This window comes from Chiloscyllium punctatum, chromosome 2 (genome assembly GCF_047496795.1).
Source record: "Chiloscyllium punctatum isolate Juve2018m chromosome 2, sChiPun1.3, whole genome shotgun sequence".
NCBI lineage: Eukaryota > Metazoa > Chordata > Chondrichthyes > Orectolobiformes > Hemiscylliidae > Chiloscyllium > Chiloscyllium punctatum.
Window position 1 is genome coordinate 108,948,522 of NC_092740.1, and position 25,776 is coordinate 108,974,297.

Below are 25,776 nucleotides of genomic sequence, written 5' to 3' on the forward strand. Positions count from 1 at the left end.
GAACCCTTCTCCATCCTATTTCATTACCTGAACTGGGTCAACCCTAAACTATGAGAATCCTTTACTTGATTTTTTTTCTGGGAGATTGGGAAATAAAGCGCCTGGGATTTACTTCCTCGCAGAATAGTGAGGATCGTTTATGTTTTACTTGGCATTGTGACCGTCAGGAGCTCGGAAGGCGGTATGCTAGTTTTCTATCTGTGTACATGCAATCTTCCCTTTGTGGAAGCCATCAAGCGGTTCGCGCAAGAAATGCAGGTAGAGATAAGAAAGTGTGTGTGTGTGTAATGGGAGCAGCAGCTCTCGCCCATACCCACTTTCTCCTGCTCCCGTGTTACTGAGTTGGAGGGAAGCAGCGGTAACACAGACACGCTCAGTTGGTTGATGCCCACTCCCGGGTTGCTGCTGCCTCCTATCTCTCTCTGGACTGTATATATGTATGTGTGTGTGTTTGAGGAAGACGCTGCCACTCACAAACGCGCAGGTAAAGCTCCATTAGACTGACATACAGCTGTCATCCAAGACAATGTACAGATTAATTCTTAACCTGACTTCATTAGCCAAAATTATTATGTTTTAATTTCGACAGAGGGGGAAGACTGACGAGTGATGCTATGTATATATTTTCTCCTTGCTTGCAGCTAGAACGAGGCCTGCACTCGGAATTGCAAACATTTTTTTCCCTGACTGAAGGAGGAGAGAAACAAATCTTTGTGTTGGCTTTCTTTCCGCAAGTGGAGCGATATTATTGACTCAGGACAGTAAGTGCTGCGTGGTTTCTTTTGCTTCCAACAAACTTGTGTTCTGTTGCACGACTTCGCTTTTGGCGACCTGTTTGGGGAAGGGTAAAAATAAGAGATCTGTGTGAAATTTGGAGTGGTTGTTCATCCTATCGCGCGGGACCTTTTGGCAAGGGTCAATTTAAACCAGTCTTTAACTTTCCTCAAGAAATTGTGATTTTTCTTTGTGATAATTTGCAAAATTATGAGATTCCTTTAGAGATCGTGATTTAAACTAGAGTTGAACACTGGAGCGAGGAAGGTCGATTAAAAAAGTTCTGTTCTGTTAAATTGAGTTGTGTCTGACAGAAGTTACTGTGGGAAGCTACATTACTCTTGTGAGGAATTTTGCTGGTTTGTTTGCCATGGCTTCTTTTTCTTCCCTGAGAGTGCTGTTCAGGAAAGACTCCCCCCCCCCCCCCCCCCCAGGTCCACTGGTGGGGTTGGATGAGTATATCCCGTGCTTTTTAACCACACTCCCCCCCACCCCCCCCCCCCAAAAAAAAGCCTTTACTAAACCAACCCGAAAGACAACATTTTCTGATGGAATGGTTTGTTTTCTTTGTTGCAACTGAACTGTTAAGACTTTTTTAAAAATGATCGAAGTTTGTTGTGCATTCTTTTTTAAATGTGAAATTTTTTTCATATTCTCCCCACCCAAAATTTGCCTCTGTTTGAAGTGATGAGTGATGTTGCTGAGTAGATCTCTAAATGTGAAGGCAATGGTCCGGGTTAAGTGGGTCTATGTGCAATATGAGATTGAATGCGCTGATGTGCACTGCCAACTACTGCTACTAAAAGGATGTATTGATGCAGCTCTTAAATGTTACTCCTTATCTTCGTCTCCCTGGTTTTTTTCTGGCGGAGAAGCAGTTTGGTGTGTGTGGGGGGTGGGGAGGTGGGGGCGTTGGTGATTGTTGGGGGAGAACCACCATTCCGGTTTGTCGCCGAATCTGTCTGCTCGAAATCTTTCCTCCCTCCCACATCCCCAGATGCATTCCGATATTATTGCGTTCCCGAAATAGAACCGTTTCTCAAAAGTCAGTTAATACGGGCACCACAAACAGTGGCTATGTGCAAGTGTATCGATGTGTGTGGCTCTATCCATTATTCTGTTCAAGGCTGCTGCAGGCATACCGAACGTTAGATTGCAATAGTTTACCAATCATTTCAGGTAAAGCAAATGTAATTAACGGTCGCGCTTCAAATGAGGGGATTCCTTCTAATTGTTCCCGTTAATTAATTAGGCACGGGCGGGATTCTATGAATAGACCCGTAACTGGCTTCTGGGCACTGTTCAGTAACCTCCAGTCATTCACAAACTAACACACGTTAGCCGAAAATATACCGAGTGTAAGAGATTCGCTGGCGTAAGAACACACGTGTATCATCTACAGTATAACTGTCCATAAGATGTTAGTGATTACAGAATGTGAGTTAAGACTTCTCCATCGACTTCGTCAAGATTATCGTTATGCAGCGTCTACCCACTCCCCTACGCCACCCACCACCCGTGCTCTATTATTAATGGATCTAATCAACAATATATCAAAGAGCATGTTTTCTGGAACATAATGGGAGACGGGGGGCAGGTAATAAGTTGAGAAGAAAGTCAATGGAAATTCTATATTTTGTTTTGATTCTTTAAAAAAAGTATCTAACACATGACCACTTGTTTGACCTGGCTTTTAAAGTGGGGACCACAATGACTTAGTGACGTTCTGTGAATGTTGTTGGATGTAAAATTCCCTAAATTGGAGGTTTTAAATCATTTGCTGAATGAGGTGTTAATATGTTTTTTTTAATTTTAATTCAGTTTTTTTATTTCTGTATAGTTTTGTTTTGGTCTATTGTATAGTATGCAAGTTCAGTCTAATGGTTTTGGTACTTTCCAATATTTCCACATCTGTTATGATGAACATTGTTTTTCTATTTTCTTAGTGAACTACCCCTCTCTGTCGACTTTGAACTAGTTCAGCGCTTCTGATACCTCATTAAACAGAATAATTATGACAGGGGCTTGTGACCTTGTACCTTCTGTGCAGTTTCCTATCCTCAGGTAGCAATGACTAAGTGGTTTCACTCCCAATAGATTGGAAGCCATTCATTTTCATTAGTCTGCAAGTCAGAGAACTTCAGCAAGCCATCACACTGCTCAGAAAAGCTGCTTTGTACATAAAGGCCTCCTTTTTGTCACTATGTCAGTCCTCGCCTGGTGTTTTTCATGGGGTTCAGTCGATTCAAACAAGAATCAAATGGTAACTGGTAGCATGTTGACTTGAAAAAGGAGGTTGCTCTTTCGGATTATTGGGCAATAAAGCCTTGGAAAGAAAATGAATCAAGTTCTCACACAGCTTTAATACAGTTCTGTAAAATCAATCAAATATTTTTTCTAACAGAATTCTTCTGAGAGTGTGCTCGGTTTTTGCACGTTATAATGGAAAAATCAATGCAGTAAGAAAATTAAATTTTACTGGAAGCCCTTTAGGCAAAGTGCAATGTAAAATATATTTTGCCTTCCCTTGGGGTTCAGCTGAGAAGATAAGAGATGGAATCTAGGTTAGCTGTCAGTGCAAACGATTGTGAGAAACCAAAGATTGCTTTTCAGGCTAAGCTGTTAAATGAATTCTGTTATAGTTCCTTTAATAATGTTAAATAAGCCACTTACTCAGATAAAATCAAAGGTCAAAAGCCCCCGTGTACCTTTTTGGACTGGGTAGCAGTCAGATTTAATACACAACTTCCAATGCTTTGTGCAGCAGAGATTCATCAGAACGAAAACTGATTTGTCAGATCTGTATGGAGCTGTGACATCTAAATCCCTGGAGAGACAGAGTGAAAGAAGCTAAAATGGAGTGGCTTTCTGATTGATCTGATCAAAGACAATGATCAAAGCTGCAAACAAACTCTTATGTAGTGATATGACATATACATTTCATTTGGGTAACAGTCTGCTTATTGTATGTAACACCGTGTCTCCATTAGTTTTGAGGTGTGTTTACATGCAACACTACACAGTGTCATATTCATAGAATATGCACACAATAAAGTTAATGTTGTCGGATTACAGTTCTAAGAAAATGACCATTTGGAATCGATCTGTTGGAAAAATACATTCAAGAGTTGTTCAGAATTTAAAAAAAATTAATCTTATTTTCCTGTATTACCTCCCTCAATGGAGACTGTATTTGTTTGCTTCATTCTTCCTTTTCATCTTTAGCATTAAAACTAGATACATTCTAGATGTATAACTAGATCGCCATAGTATCGCTATTTGTCGACGGTGAAGGCGGTGCTTTGCATTTTAAATATTGTAATGCCTAAATTCTCAATTATTGGGATGCAAAAAGCATATTTTAGAAAAAGAAGTTTCTGGTTTATATCTTTCTTGATTTGTGTATACTTTCTTTTACTGTGACGGCAGCAGTGTAAGCACCAAGAGCTTGTGTCCTTGTTCATGTGGCGGTGTCTAAAGTGTAGCTGATTTTTTTTTCATTTTGCAAACTTCTTTTTCTTAACGTTTATCTCTGTAATGTGTTTAGTTTTCATCTTGTAACTGGCCAAAATAAAAAATTCTGGGTATGAATGACCTGCTGCTGAAATGCAACAATAACTATGTTATAATACTAGAGTTCAGCATGTGTAGAAGGAGTCGGCATATCCCGCTCGATTGATGAAAAAATAGTTCTTTTCACCTTTATTTCTAATTTCTTAATTGTCCCCCGTGGTTTGTGTATTTCACCTCAACCATGCTTTCAATTTTATACTGAGCATTGGGCAATAAAAAAAACATAACCTATAATTACTGATATCTAGTACTTTGCAGTTTTTACTGCCACCAGAAAGAAGTAACTTATTTTATTCCTTGCACTAAGTGCATAAAGGAATGATTTCTGACTGAATGGAGTGAAACCATCTATCTCGAGCATATTCGATGGCTATACAAAAGATGTCTTCCAGGGGATTTAAAGGTGTATTTTACACTGTAGAAAATTCTTGATAGAATTTAATAATGTGGGAAGTTGCGATGTTTTCCTTCGATTAAGATTACATTGATTTAAAGATCATTTTTCACGTGCGAGCTTCCAGCCTGATATTGACATATGCCACAGTGTTAAAGTATTGAAACTTTATGGCTGTATAGCTCAAACATCTATTTTCAAGTTATGTAGCAATAAAGTCTGACTGCATGTATTAGCTGAAGTGTTCAGGGATGTTGTTTTGTTTATAGCGCGTTTACTAGAATAGCAAGATTGCCCCATTGAGAATAGCTATTGGTGTATTGCCATCTGTGCATTGTGTTAAGCAAGTTGTATTGGTTGACTCAGTGTGACAATGTATTTATCATTCTAACTCTAATTAACTACAGCACCGAGCTGTATGAAATACTGTACTGTTGTAATTTTCCTTTTCCAAGACCCATAATGTATGGCAAAAGGATATGTAAATTATAAAAGATGCTCACTGGCTATGTATATTTAAATAATATCAAACAATTTTATAACTTTGAACTATAATTCATTCTTATACTTGAGTACATGAATGTTCCTTTATTGGAATGATAGCCTTTGTATATGGAGTTAAGCTACAGATCAGTCATGATCTCATTGAATGATGGAACAGGCTTGAGGGGCTGAATGGCTGACTCCTGTTCTTATGGTTTATTTGCTGCCAAATCACATGCTGAACATCTTACAAACTAAAATTGGCTGAAGTTTTCTGATACTAATGTGCATCATACATGCTTCCAGCGTTTTTCAGGTTTTTTTTAATTGGCTCAGCTAAAAGTGCAGGAAACCATCTATAGAAGATGATTTGCTGCCTATCCCTTGAAAGCAACCCTTTTGCTTTTTGCAATTTATTTTCTTTTAAGGCCTGCAACTGTAGAACTCGATAGCTTTATTTCTCATCTTTAGTGGCAACTTGAATAGAAATATTAAAAGGAAAAAAAAGTACAGGTGCTGGAAAACTGAAATAAATGCAGAAAATGCTCAGTAACTCTGGAAAGAGAGTGATAGATTATGTTTCAAGGTCTGACCTTTTGTCAGAAATTTACTGGCATTCTCTGTGGCAGGATAAATATTCCCTGATTTTTGAAACATGTTAATCATTTTTGTAAAGCCATCTGAAATAAGCTTTACTATCTACTTCAAATGATACCATGCTACGTTCCATTATTGTTTGACGGTAGTGTCACATGAAAAAATATGACCTATAACTCCAAAATTAAGTTCAAAGATCAAATATTCTTGACCTCCAAAAAATGGATTATTTTGCTCTAAGTGGCAAAAATGTATTCTTGTGTTTGAATAAAAATATGTTGTGAAATTCATTCAGTGTAAGGAATAAAATTCACAATTTATTTTATTTTGTCTAAAATCTCATTCTGTAATATCAAACCATTATACTGCTACATGAAAGATGGTACACGTTTTGCATCTGACTAGCAAATTGAATTTATTGGGCTTTATTCTGCACAGCCTGTCACTGATCTGTGCCTCAGTGTAGATAAACAAGATGCTTTACAGAGAATATTGAGGTCAAGAATGTTCTTTAAATTCATTAACACTGTACTACTTCATTTTTGAGTACATATAGTTTAATTGAAATCCTTACCGATGCAGGAATCACAAGTTCCACAAAATATTCAACCACTGAGAATGACACTGACATGTTGAACAGCTTTTTCTGATGTGGAATAAAGTGGGATTTGCCACATTGTAACATAACTGTTTGTGTTCTCTCTGCATGAAAAATTGTTCTAATCTTCGGTGCAAGCTTTATCACGTCTCTTTATTTTTCTTTCTTAGAGCCTCTGACTTGACCAGTTCATGAAAGTTAATGTGATCTCTGCTTCAAATATGAGTTTTGTGTTTACTGTTACAATGCTGCCACTATGGTTATTACTGTCCTGTGTTCATTTCAGAAAGTGACACTTTAACAATCTGTGAATGCATCTGTAGCTCAGTTATCTTATGTAAGTTTTCAATGTCTATGGCCACTGGAAAAGTAAATGAAATTCCACTGAAACAATATGCCATTGGAGTTTGAATGGTTTTGTTAGTACTCTGGTATACCCGTGCATATATATTATTGATTCCAAATGTATCTGTAACTTAAACATTCCATGGAAAATATTTTGAACCAAGCTTTTCAAAAAGCTCAACTCTTCAAAACATTTGCTATCGTTCAACAATTAAAAAGCTCTTATTATAGAATTTTCTAACCTTGTGATTTATCAAATCCCTTTTGGTGTTATGTGCTTTTAAAATATAATTTCTTTTGAATGGAATTAAAAGTACACGTTAGCAGTTGCCTTTTTTAATCTGACAAATTATGTTAAAACTTTGGATGTCAATCTAAATTAGAGAATTTATTAAATTGTTGCAATTTGATAGATTTGTGAAACTGCACATTTGGTATTTAGAATTTTCATCTTTGGACATTACAACATGATTTTCTTGTCATTGCTCCATTTTACTCTTGAAGTTGCTCTAAACCAAAATGGTGTATAATTTTCTTTGGGGGATGTGGGACCTATATGGACTGAACAAGTAAATGATGATTCTTTAAGCAAATAAATTTGAAGAATTATTAAGATGTAGAGGCTGGATTTTAATCGAGAGGCAGTTTCTGTGCAGGTGCTAGAGATGGTGTTGGGGTTGCAATGTTGGTTGTAAAAATGAGGTGAGATGTTTCTGTATGATGGGGAAACCTGAAAACTTCAAGGTTGTTGTTGATCCTAAACCACTAGCAGTTAGATTTGTCTGGCAGACTTTGTCTTGGAAAAGCAACTTTCAGCACGAGGACAAGTCTTTATAATTTGGGGAGCGGGTGGCTATTAGCAAAAGCCAAAATGATTAATAGGTCATTGCATGCAAATCCATTGGGCTCTTGCGTTGTTTAAAACTACTTAGAACTCCAAGATTTCTATCACAAAAGTGTCAAAGTTTCTTTTAATATGGGCCTCCAATGTAATGAGCCACAAATGAGAACAAGATAAGCTTTGTTCCTTTGCAGGAGCAAACCAAGTTTTCACCTGACAGTAAATATTTATCATAGTGATAAATATATGCAATTTGTTATTTTGTGATTTTGAATTTAAAATAGAGGAATAAAGTTGATGGTCAGTTCAATGAAGGTTTAGTTTTCGGACAAGGTCACAAGGCTTTCGGACAGTGACTGAAACACATCATTGCTAAGAATATGACTCCAGTTAAGTCCCTCATGAAGTCCTGTAGTGTTAATGGATAAAGTGTTTGTATGGTTGGGATTATAACAGAGCAATATTAAAGCAATTAATTCAATTTAGCCTTCAAAAGTGCAAATTCAATCTTTTTATTCAGAAGAATCTCGAGTTCAACTCAAACATTAGAACAGTTTTCGAAAGAGAACCTTTTTTTCAGTTCAGGGGAAGTAATACATCAGAAATAGTTTTTAGTCTGGCATGCTTTGAAGTGAGAGAGTCGTATAGTTACATAGCATGGAAAGAGACCCTTCAGTTCAAATCATCCACGCTAACCAGATATCTGAAATGAACCTACTCCCATTTGCCAGCATTTGGCCCATATCCCTCTAAACCCTTCCTATTCAACTACCAATCCAGATGGCCCTTAAATCTGACAGCTCATTCTATACATGCACCAACTTTTGTGTGAAAAAGTTGCCTCTTAGGTTCCTTTTACATCTTTCCCTTCTCACCTTAAACCTATACTCTATAGTTTTGGACTCCCCTACCCTGGGGAAAAAAAAACTTTGGCTATTCACACTAGCCATGCCCTTCATGATTTTTAAAATCTTTATAAGGTCACCCCTCAGCCTCTGATGCTCCAGGGACAATAGCCCCAGCCAATTCAATCTCTCCCCGTAGCTCAAAATCTTCAACTTTGCAACATTCTTACAAATCACTTTTGCATCCTTTCAAGTTTAACAGCACCCTTTCTAGAGCAGAGAGACCAGAATTGCATCCAGTATTCCAAAAGCGGCCAAACCAATGTCCTGTGCAGCTGCAACATGACCTCTTAATTTCTATACTGAATATACTGATCAATAAAAGCCAATGTACCAAATGCCTTCTTCACAAGCCTGTCAACCTTTGACTCTACCCCCAAGGTCTCTCTGTTTGGCAACACTCCCCAGGACCCTACCAGCAACTACATAAGTTCTGCCATGATTTGTGTGACCAAAACGCAACATCTCACATTAACTAAATTAAACTCCGTCTGTCATTCCTCAGCCCATTGGCCCATCTGATCAAGGTCCCATTGTAGTCTGAGTAACCTTCTTCACTGTCCAATGCATCACCAATTTTGTTGTCATCTGCAAACTTACTAACTATTCCTCCTATATTCACATCCAAATCATTTATATAAATGACCAAAAGTAGTGGATCCAGCACCAATCCTTGCAACACACCATTGGTCACAGGCTTCCAATCTTAATAACAAACCTTCACCACCACCTTCTGTCTCCTACCTTTAATCTAATTTTGTATCCAAATGGCTAGCTCTCCCTGTATTCCATGTGATCTAATCTTGCTCACCAAACTGCCATGCAGAACATCTTGAATGCCTTGCTGAAGTCCTTTTCAACAACGTCTATCACTCCACCTTAATCAATCTTCTTTGTCCCTTCTTAAAAAATCAAGTTAGTGAGACGCAATTTCTCATGCACAGAGCCATGTTGACTATCTCACATCAATCCTTACCTTTCCAAATACATGTAAATCCTGTCCCTCAGAATCGCCTCCAACAATTTACCCACCACTGTCATCAGGCTCACTGCCCTATAGTTCCCTGGCTTTTCCTTACCACCTTTCTTAAATAATGGCACAACGTTATCCAACCTCCAATCTGCCGGCATCTCACCTGAGGATAATACTGATAGAAATATCTCAGCAAGGGGTCCTGCAAACACTTCCCTAGCTTCTGTCAAAGTTCTGGGATACACCTGATCAGATCTCAGTGATGTGTCCACCTTAATGTGTTTTAACGCACCCAGCTCCACCTCTGTAACACGGACTCTTTTCAAATATCATCATTTATTTCACCTAATTGGAGACTGACACTACTGTAATGAGGGTCATATATTATATTAGATTAGATTCTCTAATCTGTGTGGAAACAGGCCTTTCATCCCAACAAGTCCACACTGGCCCTCTAAAGAGTAACCCACCCAGACCCATTTCCCTTTGACTAATGCACCTAACACTATGGGCAATTTAGCATGGCCAATTCACCTGGCCTGCACATCTTTGGAACGTGGGAGGAAACCGGAGCACCCGAAGGAAACCCAAGCAGACCTGGAGAGAGTGTTCAAACTCCACTCAGACAATCGTCCAAGGCTGGAATCGAACCTGTGACCCTGGTGCTGTGAGGCAGCAGTGCTAACCACTGAGCCACCGTGCCACCCTTGGCATTTATACTTTAGGTTCCAAGTGAAAATGTTTCTGCGGCTGACAGCAAGACATCAGAATAGTGTGTTGCCTCCTGGGTGCCAGGGTCTGAGAGGATGCAGAATATTCTCAAAGGGGAGAGTGACCAGTAGGAGGACATTACACACATTGGTACCAATGACATAGGAAGTGAAAGCAATGAGATCCTGAAGAAAGAATACAGCAAATTAAGCAGGAGGTTTAAAAAGTCAGTCCTCAAATGTGGCAATATCTTGATTCCTCCCGGTGTCATGTGCTAGTGAAAGTGGGAATAGAAGTATAAAATATGTTTAGAAAAAACACTTAAAAACATTAAAACTGAAAGTTTATGGCTGCAGAAGTGGAAAGGAATTGGCTGTTTGAACAATTCATGAAAAAGAAACTGGACAGTACTATTGAAGTCCTGTTTTTTTTAAAAAGCTAACAATTAAATTTCACTATGATTCATATAGTGGATGATGGTGGAGTTGATGAAATGATGAGGTAGGCAGTAGCATTGCAGTACTATCACTGGACAAGTAACCAGAATCCCAGGTTAATATTCTGGGGACATTTGAATCTCACCACGGAGGATGGAGAAATTTAAGTTGACTCCAATCTGGAATTAAAAGCAAGTCCAATCGCAACCAAACCATTGTTGTAAAATTTCATTTGGTTCACTAATATCATCTTAGGGAAGGAAATCTACTACCTTCACCTAGCCTGGCTTACAGATCTACAGCAATGTGTTTGAATCTTAAGTGCACTCTCGGCAACTGGGGATGAGTGAAAATGCTAGTCTAAACAGTGATATCCACATCCCATGAATGAATACAGGGAAAATGAAAGTTGAGAAAAAGTTTGAAACTTTGTTTTGATGTTTGTGTTAAGATCTTTCTAATTGTAGTGGCTTTGTTTTTTTAATATATTATAAATTTATGTTCTGATAGTTAAGATCATTTGCAACCTTGTGCGAAAATGTTTGTGACTAACAACCACAACAAACAACAATAAACTTACAATCAGATTTCATTCTCAGACCTCATTTGTCCAGCATTATCATCAGCTGGGATCAGAACACTGTAAATTTACATAGAACAATCTATGATACATCTAGAAATTAGGCCATATTCCTCCAAGATTTACATTGATAGGGTTTCCATTCAACATGATTATATTTTCCACAAAGTGGACCCATTTCTATTTTAAAATCAGCTGGAAGAACAAAATGTATCCAATGAATCAATAAACTCTTTGTTTTATTGAACACAGTGTTTATCCATGAACATAGGAGATTTGTGTTTCAGATCTTCTGACGCTGCTGCAGTTGAATTTCTTGTTTGACAGAATAATATTTTTGAAACTGGACTAGAACGGAGTTCCACAGATGTCTGAACATCTTCAGTGTTGTCATCAATGACATGGTATGGTGAAGTTTAGAGAGGTTTTTGGATTCCACTTTTGTTGGGACAGCAGAAATTCCACCCCCTCACCTCACAAGGCTGTAGACTAAGGAAGTGTCAGCTTTAAGTCATTTCAATTCAAAATCACAAAGTGAAATAAAGACAGAATAATGGTTTACAGAGAGAAATTATTACTTTGTGTCTGTTACTTTAAAAACTATTTTATATTTCCATGAGTAACTAAAATCCAGTGGAATAAATAATTAAGACATGCTACACTTCCAGCTCAGCGAGCAAACCCACATCCACATCCTACACTGTCAAAGATTCAAAGTTAACTAGACTATGAATACAGACACTCTGATAATTTTCTGGGGACCTAGGTTCAAGTCCTGCCATACCAGGTGGTAGAAGTTCAGCTCAACAACCTGGAATTAAGAATCTAATGATGGCCATGAAACCATTGTCAATTTTTTAAAAATAAAAAAAGGTTTTGCTCACTGATACTCTTTAGGGATGAAAACTGCTGTCCTTACCTGGTCTTGTCTATATATGACTCCAGGCGAACAGCAATGTGGTTCACTCTCACTGTCCTCTGGGTGATCAGGGATAGCCAATAAATGCTGACCCAGCTAGTGATGCCCACATCCCATGAATGAATAAAAAGAATTGAGGACACTTAAGATATAGCACAGCTCCTTGTGTAACTGTGCAAATGCAAATAACAGAAGTTTATTTTGCTCCTAAGTAGTAGTGAGTGCTGAGGTCTCACCATTTACTACTTGTACTATACTGGACTATTACATTCTTGCTCAGGTGCACTCTGGCAGTTTTCCAAAATGTTAATCATAAATGTATGTGGGGACGATTTTGTCAGTAGGCAGTTTGACGTTTTTGAGATATTGTGACTGTGTGCAAACGTATCCTTGACTGCACTCTGTTCAGGTGAAGTACTGGGAGAATCCAATCAGAAACATGACCTGGCTGACCATGTCCCTTCCATGCAGAAATATCCAAAATCAATAATAGTGCATCTACTATGGCTTGTAGCAACTAACTACATGAAATGACAATTATACCTGAGTAATTTAGTAAAATATTCATGGAAAATCCATGTAAAAGCTGAGCTTAATTCCTGCAAATACTATTGTTTTTAAATAAACATTAGTCTCAGTTAATCACAGCACTGAGTACTGTGTAGTTCTTGCAGACCAATGAGCTGTATCACACAAAGGTAGAGCTTGCTCATTGTTCATCTCCCCTGCTATGGAGGGAGCACCATATGGAAAGTTAAAGGACATCAGACTAAATTTAAAGCAAACCGAAGTAGCTTTTGCATCCCTCTAAGGAGAATTGACAGAAAATGTGGAACATCTGCTACCTGTGGTTCTGACATGCTAATGAAGACAAGAAGGGCGCAAAATAACATGTTTCTTGCTAAAAGTAAAGGTGTTGTTTATCAGGTAACTGTGGATTTGTCCTGATTTGTAAAGTATCAGAAGAGGGAAGTAACAAAGAAATGGTGTGAAACTGACAGTCTAATTGCACCTTATAAAAGAGAGAATTGAAATGATCAACAATTTCCTTTCTTTGAATTCCCTATATTTATGTTCTGCCAGGCTGCACATCAGATAGCACAAGTGACTTGTTATGCACAGGTATCTTTCGCTTCTTTTCCTCTTGTGTTCTTTTGAAAAAAATACATTTTCACTTGATTTAAAATCAGGATAAACTATTGTGTAAGATTGCCACCAATCTGGTTAAGATTAGTACCTACCTCTGTGAATGTAAGCATTCATTGCAGTGCAAAGATAGCATTGTATATATTGTTTCTTGTTTCTTACTGAAGTCCTATACATTTCTAGGACCATCACATTCTAATATCAATCTTTTGTTCTTTTACACATAATGTTTGCAATATGGTTACCCTATCGTGATGTAGTTGTCGGAATTGAGATTTCAATTTTCCTTTTTAATGTTTAAATTTAGCTTACTTGATTTAGTTGGTTATGGTATACTAACATTTTCCAAGAACATGATAATCGCAAATATGTAAGTAAGTGTCTTGCAATTGGATGAAAATCAGCAGGGTTGAGGTGATTTCCTTTTTGAGAGGTTTTAAGTTGAACTAAAAAACTGGGTAAAAGGGCAGTAAGTTTGCATTATGCATATCCTATAGATATCTTGTTGGAGAATGGGCTAGGTCACCTCCTCTCTGTTGTGAGAGTTCATAATGGGTTTGCAAGATGAAGAATGGATTTGATTTGCACAATCTTCCTGCAACTGGAAAAATTTTGTTAAACTTGAAAGGGTTCAGAAAATATTTACAAGGATGTTGCCGGGTTTGGAAGATTTGACCTACATGGAGAGGCTGCATAGGCTGGGAGCATCAGAAGCTGAGGGGTGGCCTTATAAAGGTTGGATGGATAGGGTGGATAACCATGGTCTATTTCCATGATTAGGGGAGCCCAAAGCTAGAGACTGTAGTTTAAGGTGAGAGTGGAAAGATTCAAAAGGCACTCAAGAGGCAACATTGTCACAGAGGATGGATATATGAAACAATGCCAAATGAAGTAGTGGAGGCTGGTACAATTACAACATCTAAAATACATCTGAATGGGCAGATGAATAGGAATGGTTAGAGGGGTATGGGCTAACTGCTGACAAATGGGACTACAGTAATTGATGATATTTGGCCTGCATGAACGAGTTGGACTAAAGGGTATGTTTCCATGCTGTACAGCTGAATGACTTTATGACTGGACATGGAATCATGTTTCTGAATTGTTCATCCAATGATGTTATCCTTTTTAAAAATTTACTATTGTTCAGGAGAAAATTGTGGAGTGTAATTTGTACTCTATGTTTCTTGTTTCTTTGAAAGCCACTTGGAACACATTGTATAAAGTGAAATGACAATCCTGCCAGTGATAATCTAAATAATTAGACAAAAAAATAACTTAAATCCTTTCTTGTATCTAGAAGTGTAATTAAGTTCTAGTAGCAAGAACTTGTTGAAATGGGTAAATGTGCAAAGATTTTTTCCTCAGAGGAGGTATGTAAATTTGAAAAGCTGAAATATGGTAGATAAGGAAGAATGGTAACTCCTTTTACGAGAAAAGAATTAAGAATGTAGGCAGAAGTGACATTGGGTAGGGAAGCAGAAATGATGCTTACAATGTGTTTCATTGCCACCTTAATCATGGAACCTCTGATTTAGAACCTATCATAATACATCAGCATTGTTATTCCATCACCTCAAAAACTGTCTGAGATATACTACTCCTAAAAAATTATTTGCGTTGTCAAGCTAAAATTAAAGACTAGTCTGGAAAAGCAGCTGCTCCAGACTACATAGACACCTTAATCTAAAGTTTTAACATTTCAAATAGAGACTCTGATGAGTATGTAAGTGTTTCTTTGACATTGTAAAATGCAAATTGTAAGTGCTTTATTAATTCTGGGCCTGGCTGCTAGATGGAGCTTTACACTACAGGATGATATTCCAAATTGAGATGTACATTGCTCATCAATGCATAATAGAGTATAATTGATGGCAATGGTGATCTAGTCCATAAATCAGTCTCCTGTAAGTAGCATTGTCTGCTCTAATGATTTGAGCCTGTGCTTAGGTGAATCTTAAAAGGAAATGAGCTGAATGCACTGCGCAAAACTTAAAAATGAAATTCAATTTAGCTATATAAAATCAGAAACCTAGCTTTACTGGGCAAAATATCGGGATTATTTTGCTAGCCAGCTACCAACATTTACATATACTATCTATATTTTTTCATTCCAACTGTTTAGTTTCCATTGTGGTCATTTGACACAGAGATCTGCAAAGTCTGTGTATAGTCGGTTCTGCTATAATTCATGTCTGTTCAATGCAAATTAACTTTAACACGATTGAAGAATTTAAACCATTATTTATGGAATACAAACCTTCCTTACCTGTATTGGCTGCTGCTTGTTGGATACTGCCTGAACTGCTGTGCTCTTCCAGCACCACTAATCCAGTATTTGGTTTTCAGCATCTGCAGTCATTGTTTTTACCTTATAACATGATTCCAGCCCATTAGTTTAAATGACATGGCTATTGCATGATTTTCTAAAAACGTGAGATTGCATGAGAACGGAACTATTGTGTTGTATCAGAACGGACTATATGCATTTTTTTTTCTTTGACAATTGCAAGCACTTGGACTGTCATAGTGTTTTCATCCAGGAGTAGTGGTCTCCACCCAGGTAGGTGGTTGTCTTTGGTGGAAGCTCCTGGCCTAGTACTCTAGTGGCCAAGGATGGCAGTCTTATCTCGACTGCATCTACAGGGTATTCCATCATTCCTTAATCACATTTTCCTGAGCCCAGGAGCCGTTAACTGAACTGTGATGAGCTCTGTCTTAATTTTACTTTTTCAAAGTTATGCATCACTCTGTCATTGTTGTAGGCACCCTGGTGGAGCAACTGTATTTTGGATGTAAAAGTACACATGACAATAAATCTATTTTAAATTCTATTTTATTCTGAACATCCACCTGGTGCAAAGCGCTGATCTTTTCAAAATCGAGTTTGACAGTTTTCTGAACAAGGATTTATTTTGAAACTCATGAGAGTTTTGGATTTAACACATTTTTGTGTCTGTTTTAGACGAATAATGAGGTTCTAATGTATTTAAGTAGGGGTATAGTGATGTAATGGTGACTTTACTGAACTAGCAATCCACAGGCAGGACCCTTGATATGGAGATATTTGTTCAAAATAAATTGAGCAGGCAGTGAATTTAAATTCAAATGAATCAAATAAATCTGGAATATAAAGCCATCAAATGGTTACTATGAACCTACTGATTAGTTGTAAAATCCCATTTAATTCACTGAAGTCTGTCTTTTCAAAAAAAAAACTTGCTGTCTTGCCATAGTCTGGCCATACATATAGCTCCAGAACTACAGCAATTGTTTAATTTCCCTGTGAAATAGACTAGCAAACCACTCAATCAAGTGAATAGTAGAAGATCATAAGATAAAAGGAGGGAGGAACATTAAAAAAAATCAGCTGTCAATCCAGGAATTGGATGACTTGCATCTATGCAACTCTCTCCTTTTAATGGGTGAAATTGTGGCTGTGGTAATGATTGTAATTTTGCAACATTTCCTAGATTCAGAAGAAGTCCCAGTGGTTTGGAAGACCACAGTTCTAATTTAAGAAATGAAGGAGATGAAAGGCTGAAACTGGAAGCTTGTTTCTTTAACATCTGTACTTGGGGGAAAAGCTGGACTTAATTATTCAGGTCTAGAGTAGAGTGGTGCTGGAAAAGCACGGCAGGTCAGGCAGTATCTGAGGAGCAGGAAAATTGACGTTTCGGGCAAAAGCCCTTCATCAAGAACATTCATCAGCATCTGCAGTCCTTGTTTTTACCTACTTAATTATTCAGGTGATGGTTGTGACAGGATATTTTGCAAATCAAAACACTATCAGGCAAATTGGTTTGTGAAAGTAAAGTCATCTAAATCATTTTGTTATTTAAGGATTTAATAAGCAACAATAAATAAAGGGAACCAGTAGATGTGTATTGGATTTTACTTTTGCCTGATGTAATATGTGATTCAAGTGGCTTTCATGGAAACCAGAAAGAATAGAATACAGATACCAGTAAACACCATTGTTTTTGGACTTCCAGAAGACAATCAATAAGGTCCCATATAAACGGTTACTGCACAAAATGAGTACGTTAGGGTGGTGCTATATGAGCATGGAGAGAAGATTGGCTAACTAACAGGAAATTGAGATTCAGGGTAAACGGGCCATTTTCAGGTCAGCAAAATGGAACTGATGGAATGATGCAGGAACTAGCACTGGATCTCAACTACTTGGATGAAGGAGCTAATGGTGTTGTCTTCAAATTCACTGATGATACATACTGAGGAAACTACACTGTGAGGAGGTTGCAAACAATCTGCAGAGCTCAGTGACTGGGCAAATTTCTCAGATGGAATGAAGTGTGAAAATTATGAGGTTCTCTAATTTGACAGGGAGAATGGAAAAGCAGGATATTATTTTATTGGAGAAACTAGAGAATGTTGGACTACATCATGTCCTTTACAGATATTGCAAAAATGAACTGCAAATTTACTTGATGTATAGGAGAGTTTCTGATCACAGAAGAAGGGCATTATAAGTCCAACATTCATTCTGAAGAACAAATAGAAATTTCACTATTATTTCTGGAGGAGAAATGGGAATTTCACTATTAATTAAAGCCTAGCTGTAATTTTTGTCCACAGTAATTTTCCATTTTTTAACTTGAACATTATTTCAAAAACTAGAAAGTAATTGTTTGAAGTTGTGTGTTTTAGTTCAATGTTATTTGAACAGATTTTACATGGTCCTCTTGCTCTCAAACCCTTCTTTTTTGTTTCTGCCCCTGCACTTGGTCCTGAAGTACCCTGACCTCAGTTCAGTTTCCATGTTTGGCCACATGCCCTCTTGACAACTCACACACCCCACCTCACAACTCCCTACCTCCTAACATCTATGTTTCTGTTCTTGGTTTTAAAAGTCTCTGTTGTCCACTCTTCCTGGCTCCCATTCTGAGTTTACACTGAAATTCTGGCTTCAACCAGTGGCAGCAATTGGTCAATGAACATGGATCTGGGCTTGAGTTCGAACTGCATGGATCAACTTCTGCCACTAGATGGGGCCTGGTCAATTAAAACTTCAGCAGATGCGTAATTTTCACATTGGATTTATAAATAAAAGAAAGTAAATTTATCTTGTTTTAAGTGTTACCTTACTTACGTATGTGGCCATTTTGAATGTGCACCATTCAACTGAATATTTTGGAGCTGATTTCTTCTAAGCAAGGATTTGAAGGATCAGATATGTTTATTTTGTTTTGATGGATTTTATTTTGCCACCTTTTCAGACAGAAGTGCACAGCATTGCACATTTTAGTCTGTATGTTTGTTTTTCTTGAGCACAAAATGTCTGAAAGAACCTAACTTGACTTTTAATATGAATTTCTATGGTAACCTTTAAATCACTTAAACTTGATCCATTTATAGCTGCTTCAGTTTAAAGTTGTGATTTTTAACAATGTAACCACAACTTTGAAATGATCAGATTGTGAGCTTTTACTCAATATCTATCAAGAAAAGTTTTATTTTATAGCTGAAATTTATAACTGAAAATTTAGCTGAAATTTTACAGGTAGATGACATTTTATTACCATAAACCTTCCCCACATAAGTTGATCCCTGCTTAAGATGGTTCCTGAAAGGTTGATCAGGTTGTTCTGTTGGGATGCAATTACAGGAGATGTTCCTTGGATGCATTATGCATTTGCCTTGGAGTGTGATTCCAAATCAAACATATTTTAAAATCTATGACACCAGATCATTTGACAATTTTTCAGTGTTCTGGACTGTCTCAGTGTATCTCAAGCACAAACCGCAATCCAAACTGTATGCAGATAAAAACAAAATCAAAACTTGGGAACAAAAGTATCATTTCATAGCAAGACGATGATGAACATAACTTGAAATTGTAAGAAGTTAATGAGCTTGCTTAAAATTACTAGATTTGACTGTGTCATAATTTAACTGTGAAGAATGCACCAAAAACATGCTTTGCTTCTCTACAAGCTTTCAGAAGATGCATACAATCCCAATTAGACCTCCAAGATGACCTGTTTTCTTGAGTTACAGTAATCAGTTGACAATACCACTGATTCTCTGGAACTCATTGCCACAGAAGGCTGAGTGTATTTAAGACAGATTGTTAATTTACGAAGGGGATCAAAGATTATGGGAGAAGGCAGGAGAATGGAGTTGAGGTGCATATCACCATTGAATGTTGGAATAGACTTGATGGCCCAAATGGCCTAATTCTGCTCCTCCTAACTTCTGGTCTTATGACTACCTAATACAGGGCAAAGACAATTCACACTGGTTTTTGTCATTATCAGAACTAACTGTATTTATTATAACACAATTATTCTTTGCCAAATGGCAATGGTGAGAAAGAATTCCTAATCTACTCTGAGATTTAATGTCTATGTTTTTAGAAACTCCAAATATATGTATGCATACACACACACACATGCATTCACACACAGTTAGTATTAACACAGACAAAAGGCAAGTGTTTTGATGCAAATATTCGGCACGGGAGAAAATATAGATCTGAAAATGAAGTCTAAAGATTAGAAGTCTAGATCACAAATGTGTCTCAGTTCATTTTGATTTTAGCAATGCTGACACACTGTTCTCTGTAATGTGATGGTCACTCTTCACTTCAATAGTTGATCTGGTCAACCTCGGTCTTTATTTGCTGCAATTTTTCCTTCATCTTCCTTGTGTTCTTGTTACATGCTCTGACTGGGAGAAGAAGGGAGAGGGATATTGTCAGTTTGCTGACCTGGAGGTCTCTGACTGTTCTGCACTTACAGATTTATGGCAAACTGCAGCTGAACAATCTAAGAGATGTAATTGGGCAGTTTCCCCTCGACTTAAACTGCTGTTCTGACTCAACTGTGTATCAGTCTCTCTACTCTACTCCAACAGCAGCAGTGCCTTGTACAGCTAAACATCTGTGCCACTTTGATTTTCTAAGTTGAAAAACTGTTCTGGAATTTATGTGGTAATGCAGTCCAAGTTCCCATTTATAATCTAAGCAAGAAAAATATGGTTCAGGAGAAATCTTCGTCTTTTGGACAGGTGAACGTGGTTTTTACCTTGTCAGCAATTGGCTAGAGGAGTGTAAGTGCAGGTTGTCAGTTTTATAACATGGTCCAATTATAAGTCAGTTTTACTTTTCAAAACCCTCACACCCACATTATAACAGACTTGCACAGTAATTACATTGGAAGCAGTTTATAGAAGGTATGCTCAGCTATTTCTTGGGGTGAAGGTTCAGCAAGGTGGGTCGGCAACACTGGAGTTTGGAAGAATTGAGAGGTGATTTAGCTCAAATATTGGATCCTCAAGGGACTTGATGCAGTAGAGACTGAAAAGAACTTTCTCCTGGGATTGCAAACTAACCAGAGTCAAAGTTTAAAGATAATGAGGTTCTCATTTAAGATGGAGATAAAGAGCATTTATTCTGAGGGGGCTGAAGAAGGGTCTCTGGAGTCAAAATGTTAACTCTGCTTTCTCTCCACAGATGCTACCAGACCTACTGTGTTTTTTTTTAGTAATTTCTGATTTGTTTTCTGATTTCCTTTTTTTACTTCTTTGGAGGGCTATTGGTGTTTGGAATTCCCTTCCCTGGAGAGCACTGAATGGTGGTGGATAATTGTTTAACTGAGCCTCAAATAGTCACACGTCTAATTGAAAAGGAATCTAATTTAAATGATAAGCCAGAAGGTGAAATTAAAGCTACAATTGGATCTGCCATGACCATACACATGGTGGAGTAAGCTGGATCGTTTTCTATCTCTTCTGTTCTTATGACCTTTAGGAAGCTTAATGTATCAATAACTTTTTCATTCAAGTACACAATATGGATTTTAAATAGCTGAGATTCACTTACCTCACTAGTTACAGCCTGTCAATCTGAATTCCTGTCATTGTTTACCAGTCCTTAACCAATACTTCAGACATAATATATGCTATGATTTTACCTAACCCCATGAGATATTGTTTTGTGCAACAGGTTTTAATATGATACCCCATTGAAAACATTGAAAATATCCCACTGGTGTGATAACTAAGGTTTTTATATGTATTTCATTGATAATTAAAAACTGGTTCCTAGTACTGTTCTCAGAGATTATTATTGTATTGCATTTTGTTGCAGCTTTGAAGAATTAAGAATGAATGTTATCCTGTGGCTGCTGCCTTCCTGCCATTAAATTAGTTCTTGTGAGATTTAGATTCATGCAGTACTTTACACTGGTTTTTCAAGCTTCAATCAAATGCAACACTATTTTACTGTGAGCAGGGTTTGAACCTGCACGGGGAAACCCCAATTAGATTTTGAATCCAATTCCTTAACCACTTGGCCATCAGCGGCAGCAAAATTGTAATCGAGCACAATCTGCAACCTCATGGCCCAGCATATCACCCATTGAACCATGACCAATAAGCCAGAGGATTTCAACACTGATTCGACAGAGTGCAGAAGAGTATACCTGTTGCAGTACCAGTCATAAGATGAGGTGTCAAGCTGATGAAGCTACCAAACAGGACTAGTTGCATGCCAAACAGCATAAGGAGCAAGTGAGAGAGCTAAGCAATCCCACAACCAATGGATCAGATCTAAGCTCTGCAATCCTGTTGCATTTAGTCATGAATGTTGGTGGGCAATTAAACAACTCACATGAGGAAGTGGTTGCATAAGTATCCCCATCATCCATGATAAAAGAGCACAGCACAAAAGACAAGACTGAAGTATTTATAGCAAACTTCAGCCAGAAGAGTAGAATGGATGATTCATCTTAGCCTCCTCCAGTGGTCCCTAATATCAAATTATCAGTTTTCAGCCAGTTCAATTCACTGTATTAGAAATAAAAAAAACCGTTGAAGGTACAAAATTTTGAAACAGTTATGGGCTTTGACAAGATTCCAGGAAAAGCACGGAGGACTTGTGCTCCAGAACTTGCTCCTCTCTTAGCCAAGCTCTTTCACTTTAGTTAGAACACCGAACAATCTACCTGGAAAATTACTCAGGCATGTTCTGTACACAAAAAAAACAAGGAAAATTCAACCTTGCAATTACTGCCCCATCAGAAAAATGATAGAAGGTGTCATCAACAAAGTATCAAACAGCACCTTGTCAGCAATAACCTGCTCAGCGATGCCCAGTTTGGGTTCCAGCAGGGCCATGCAGCTCCTGATCTCATTAGAAATATGAACAAAAAAGCTGAATTCCAGTTGAGAGTGGCAGCCCTTGACATTAAGTTTGCATTCAACCTAGTGTGGCATCACGGAGTCCTAGAAAAGCTGGAATCAATGGAATCAGGGGGCAAGTTCTCCACTAGATGGAGTTATACCTGGCGCATAGGTTGTTGTTGTTGGATGTCAGTCATCTTCGCTCCAAGCTATCTCTGCCAGAGTTCCTCAGAATAGTGTCCTAGGTCCAACCATCTGCAGCTGCTTTATCAATGACCTTTCCTCCATCATAACATCAGAAGTGGGGATATTTGCTGAGAATTGTATATTGTTCTGCACCATTCATGACAACTTAGAAATTGAAGCAATCCAAGATCTGGACAATGTCCAGGTTTGGGCTGACAAGCGGCAAGTAATACTTGTGCGACACAAATGGCAGACAATGACTATCTCTAATAAGAGGCAATCTAACAGCTACTCCTTGACATTTGAGTGCTATTACAATCGTTGAATCTCTGACTATCAACATTCTGGAGCTTACTATTGACCAGAAACTCAATTGGATTCGCTACGTAAAGGCAATGGCTAAACGAGCAGTTCAGAGTCTAACAATATTGTGTTGAGTCATTCACCACCTGACTCCCAAAAGCCTGTCCACTGTCTACAAGGTACATGTCAGGATTGTGATGGAACACTCCCCATTTACCTGATGAGTGCAGCTCCAAAAACACTCAAGAAGCTTGAAACCATCCAGGATAGTGCAGCCGATGTAATTGGTACCACATCCAAAAGCATATACACCACAACCATGTGTACTAGCTACAGAATGCACTGGAGAAATTCACTAAAGATCCTTGTGCAGCACAGTCCAAACCTCTGACCACTTCCATCTAGAAGGACAAGGGCAACAAGTAGGCACCAAGTTTGCCTTCAGACTATCTTGACTTGGAAATATATAGTCATTCCTTCAATGTCACAAAGACAAAATCCTGGAATTTCCTCCCAAATGATATTGTGAGTCATCATATTGCACATGGCCTGCAGTAGTTCAAAAGACAGCTTACCGCCACCTTCTCAAGGGCAATTAGGAACAGGCACTGATGCTGACAAATACATTTTTAAAAAATCAGATTTTCTGCTTGTTGGATGCGATTCCAGTTCTGTTTTGTTCTGGCCAAAAAAAAAACTCCACGGTATTAAAACAATGCAGATGCAGGAGATCTGAAGCAAAACCAGAACTTGTTAGAGAAACTCAGCAGGTCTATCAGAATCTGTGGGGAAAAAGCAGAGTTAATGTTGGAGTCTAGTGAGTTGTGAAGAAGACACCTGCTGAGTTTTGCAAGCTAGCAAGTTTTGCTTCAAAACTCTGCTGTAGCTTTGTTGAAGAGTAATGTGTCTCTATTGATATTTTTCATGACTGATAAAAACAGACTTGAACCAAGGGGAGAGAGTATTCAAGTTTTTGTGTGGTGAATTCATCTTGTACATCTCTACAAGAAATCTGACCCCTTGAAGTGCTGCATGATAATTGCCTGATAACTCTGAAGAGGCTTAAAGCTTTACGTTTCAAGGTCTTTGCTTTGGCAAAGGAAGTTACATTTGAACTAATTTTAACCTGTCACTGCTTAGTGGATAAGCAGTTAATGGGTTACTGCTACAGTTTGTGGTTTCTCTTTGTCACTGTGTTCTTTGACCAATCAGTTGCAAAACATATATCAGTAACTTTGCTCTAAGTAATCACTAACCCTTTATTATGCCTTGCAAATAGGTGATAGGTACGATAGTCTTTTGAGGGTCGCCGTTCATGGTGTACAGGTATATTGTCTATCCATAGTTGTATTTGAGCAGTTAGTAGTGAGTCCTATGTTTGAACTGCTACAGTCTACATGGTCTAGGTGTTCCCACAATACTGTTGTTTAGGGAGTTTCAGTATCAATAATATAGAAAAGCAGTTTAGCTATCTATGTCATATTGAGGTATGCCTTATAAATAACTTGGTGTTAGGATTCATTGAGTCATAGGCGTTTACTTCAGAGGAGACCATTTATCCCATTGTGTCTGTGTCAATCAACAAAAATCTGACTGCATTAATCCCATTTTCCATATTTTTTTCCCATAGTCCTAGATATTATGGCAACTTAAGCAAATTTATTACTGTTGCCTAAATATTGAGATTTCTGACTTGACCACCCTTTCATACTGAGTTACAAATGTCTACAACTTCAAGTTAAGACAAATTCTTCTTAACTCTTCTCTTTTATACTTTAACCTCTTAACTGAAATCTGTTCCCTCTGGTTAGTGGTTACTTTACTAATAGAAAAAGTGCCTTCTTATCCACTGTATCTATGCCTCTCACAATCCTATACACCTTTTGCCTTGACTACTTCAAAGAAAATAATCCATTCTATCCAATCTTTCCTCAACACAGATTGTCCAGGCCAGATAGCATACTGGTAAATCTCCTTTGCACCCTCTCTAGTGTAGTCTCATCCTTCCTATGTGGAGTGACTAGAAATACACATGATATTACATTTATGGCCTAACCGGCATTTTGTGCAGAAGCATAGAAAAAATGAAAGAATAAGGTAACACCCAATGGGCCAATTGTGTACCTGCTAAATTTAAGGTCTTTTCAGTCATTAGTTCATGATCCTATCGGCTGCAGGACTTCCAGCAGCAGCTTTTTATTTGATGTAATGAGATTTTCTGCCTTAAACATTCTGTCAGACAGTGAGATCCAAACCTTACCACAGACTCATAGAAGGATAAGGAGGAAACATGGTACCATTTTCATTCACTTACTTGAAATCCGTGTCCCTGAGATATTGATCTCTCTGACTTAGAAGTATAAACGATGGTGTTCTTGCACATTTGTTCCTCTAAGTGTTGATTTATAGTTCAGATCCGACTACACCATGGTTTAGAGTGTGCTGCAGAGGACCCCTCGTGATTTGTTGCAGCATATTCCACAGATGGTACACACTACATTGACTGCTGCTGATTGAGAGCCGTATTTATTGTTGATCAATAGGGTGCTGATCAACTGGACTGCTTTGCCCTGGAGAATATCAAGTGAGTGTTAAAGTTACTTTGCACTTAAGTGTTTGCAATTGTGAAGCGTTTGCCCTTTGTTTTATTCAAGTTGCTTTTACAAATTTCTCATCATGGTCACTGGTAATTTCATGTAATGAATGGTTGCTGCAATCTGCATATTTAAGTTGGTGTTTCTTGCAGAAGAAATGCAAAAATGATTGCCCACTTTGAGATGTTGAGTTATAATAACTTCATCTGTTACCATTTGCTTCACATAATTATATTTGGCTTGCTTTGTTCTGTGCTCAACAACTAACAT

At 37.9% G+C, this 25,776-nt stretch overlaps 1 protein-coding gene and 1 non-coding gene across 2 annotated transcripts in view; one reads left to right on the top strand and one right to left on the bottom strand.

Moving 5' to 3' along the window:
* Positions 1–355: 355 nt before the first annotated feature.
* The window catches only part of LOC140487787 (receptor-type tyrosine-protein phosphatase delta), a 2,436,480-nt gene continuing 2,411,059 nt past the window's right edge, over positions 356–25,776 (top strand). Inside the window, exons 1-2 of the mRNA XM_072587053.1 lie at positions 356–484; positions 642–761. The gene's annotated coding sequence lies outside the window, so the exon portion shown is untranslated. The remainder of the gene's footprint in view (positions 485–641; positions 762–25,776) is intronic.
* trnal-caa (transfer RNA leucine (anticodon CAA)) lies at positions 21,522–21,608 on the bottom strand. Its single transcript has one exon. It is a non-coding gene; the product is annotated as a tRNA-Leu (tRNA).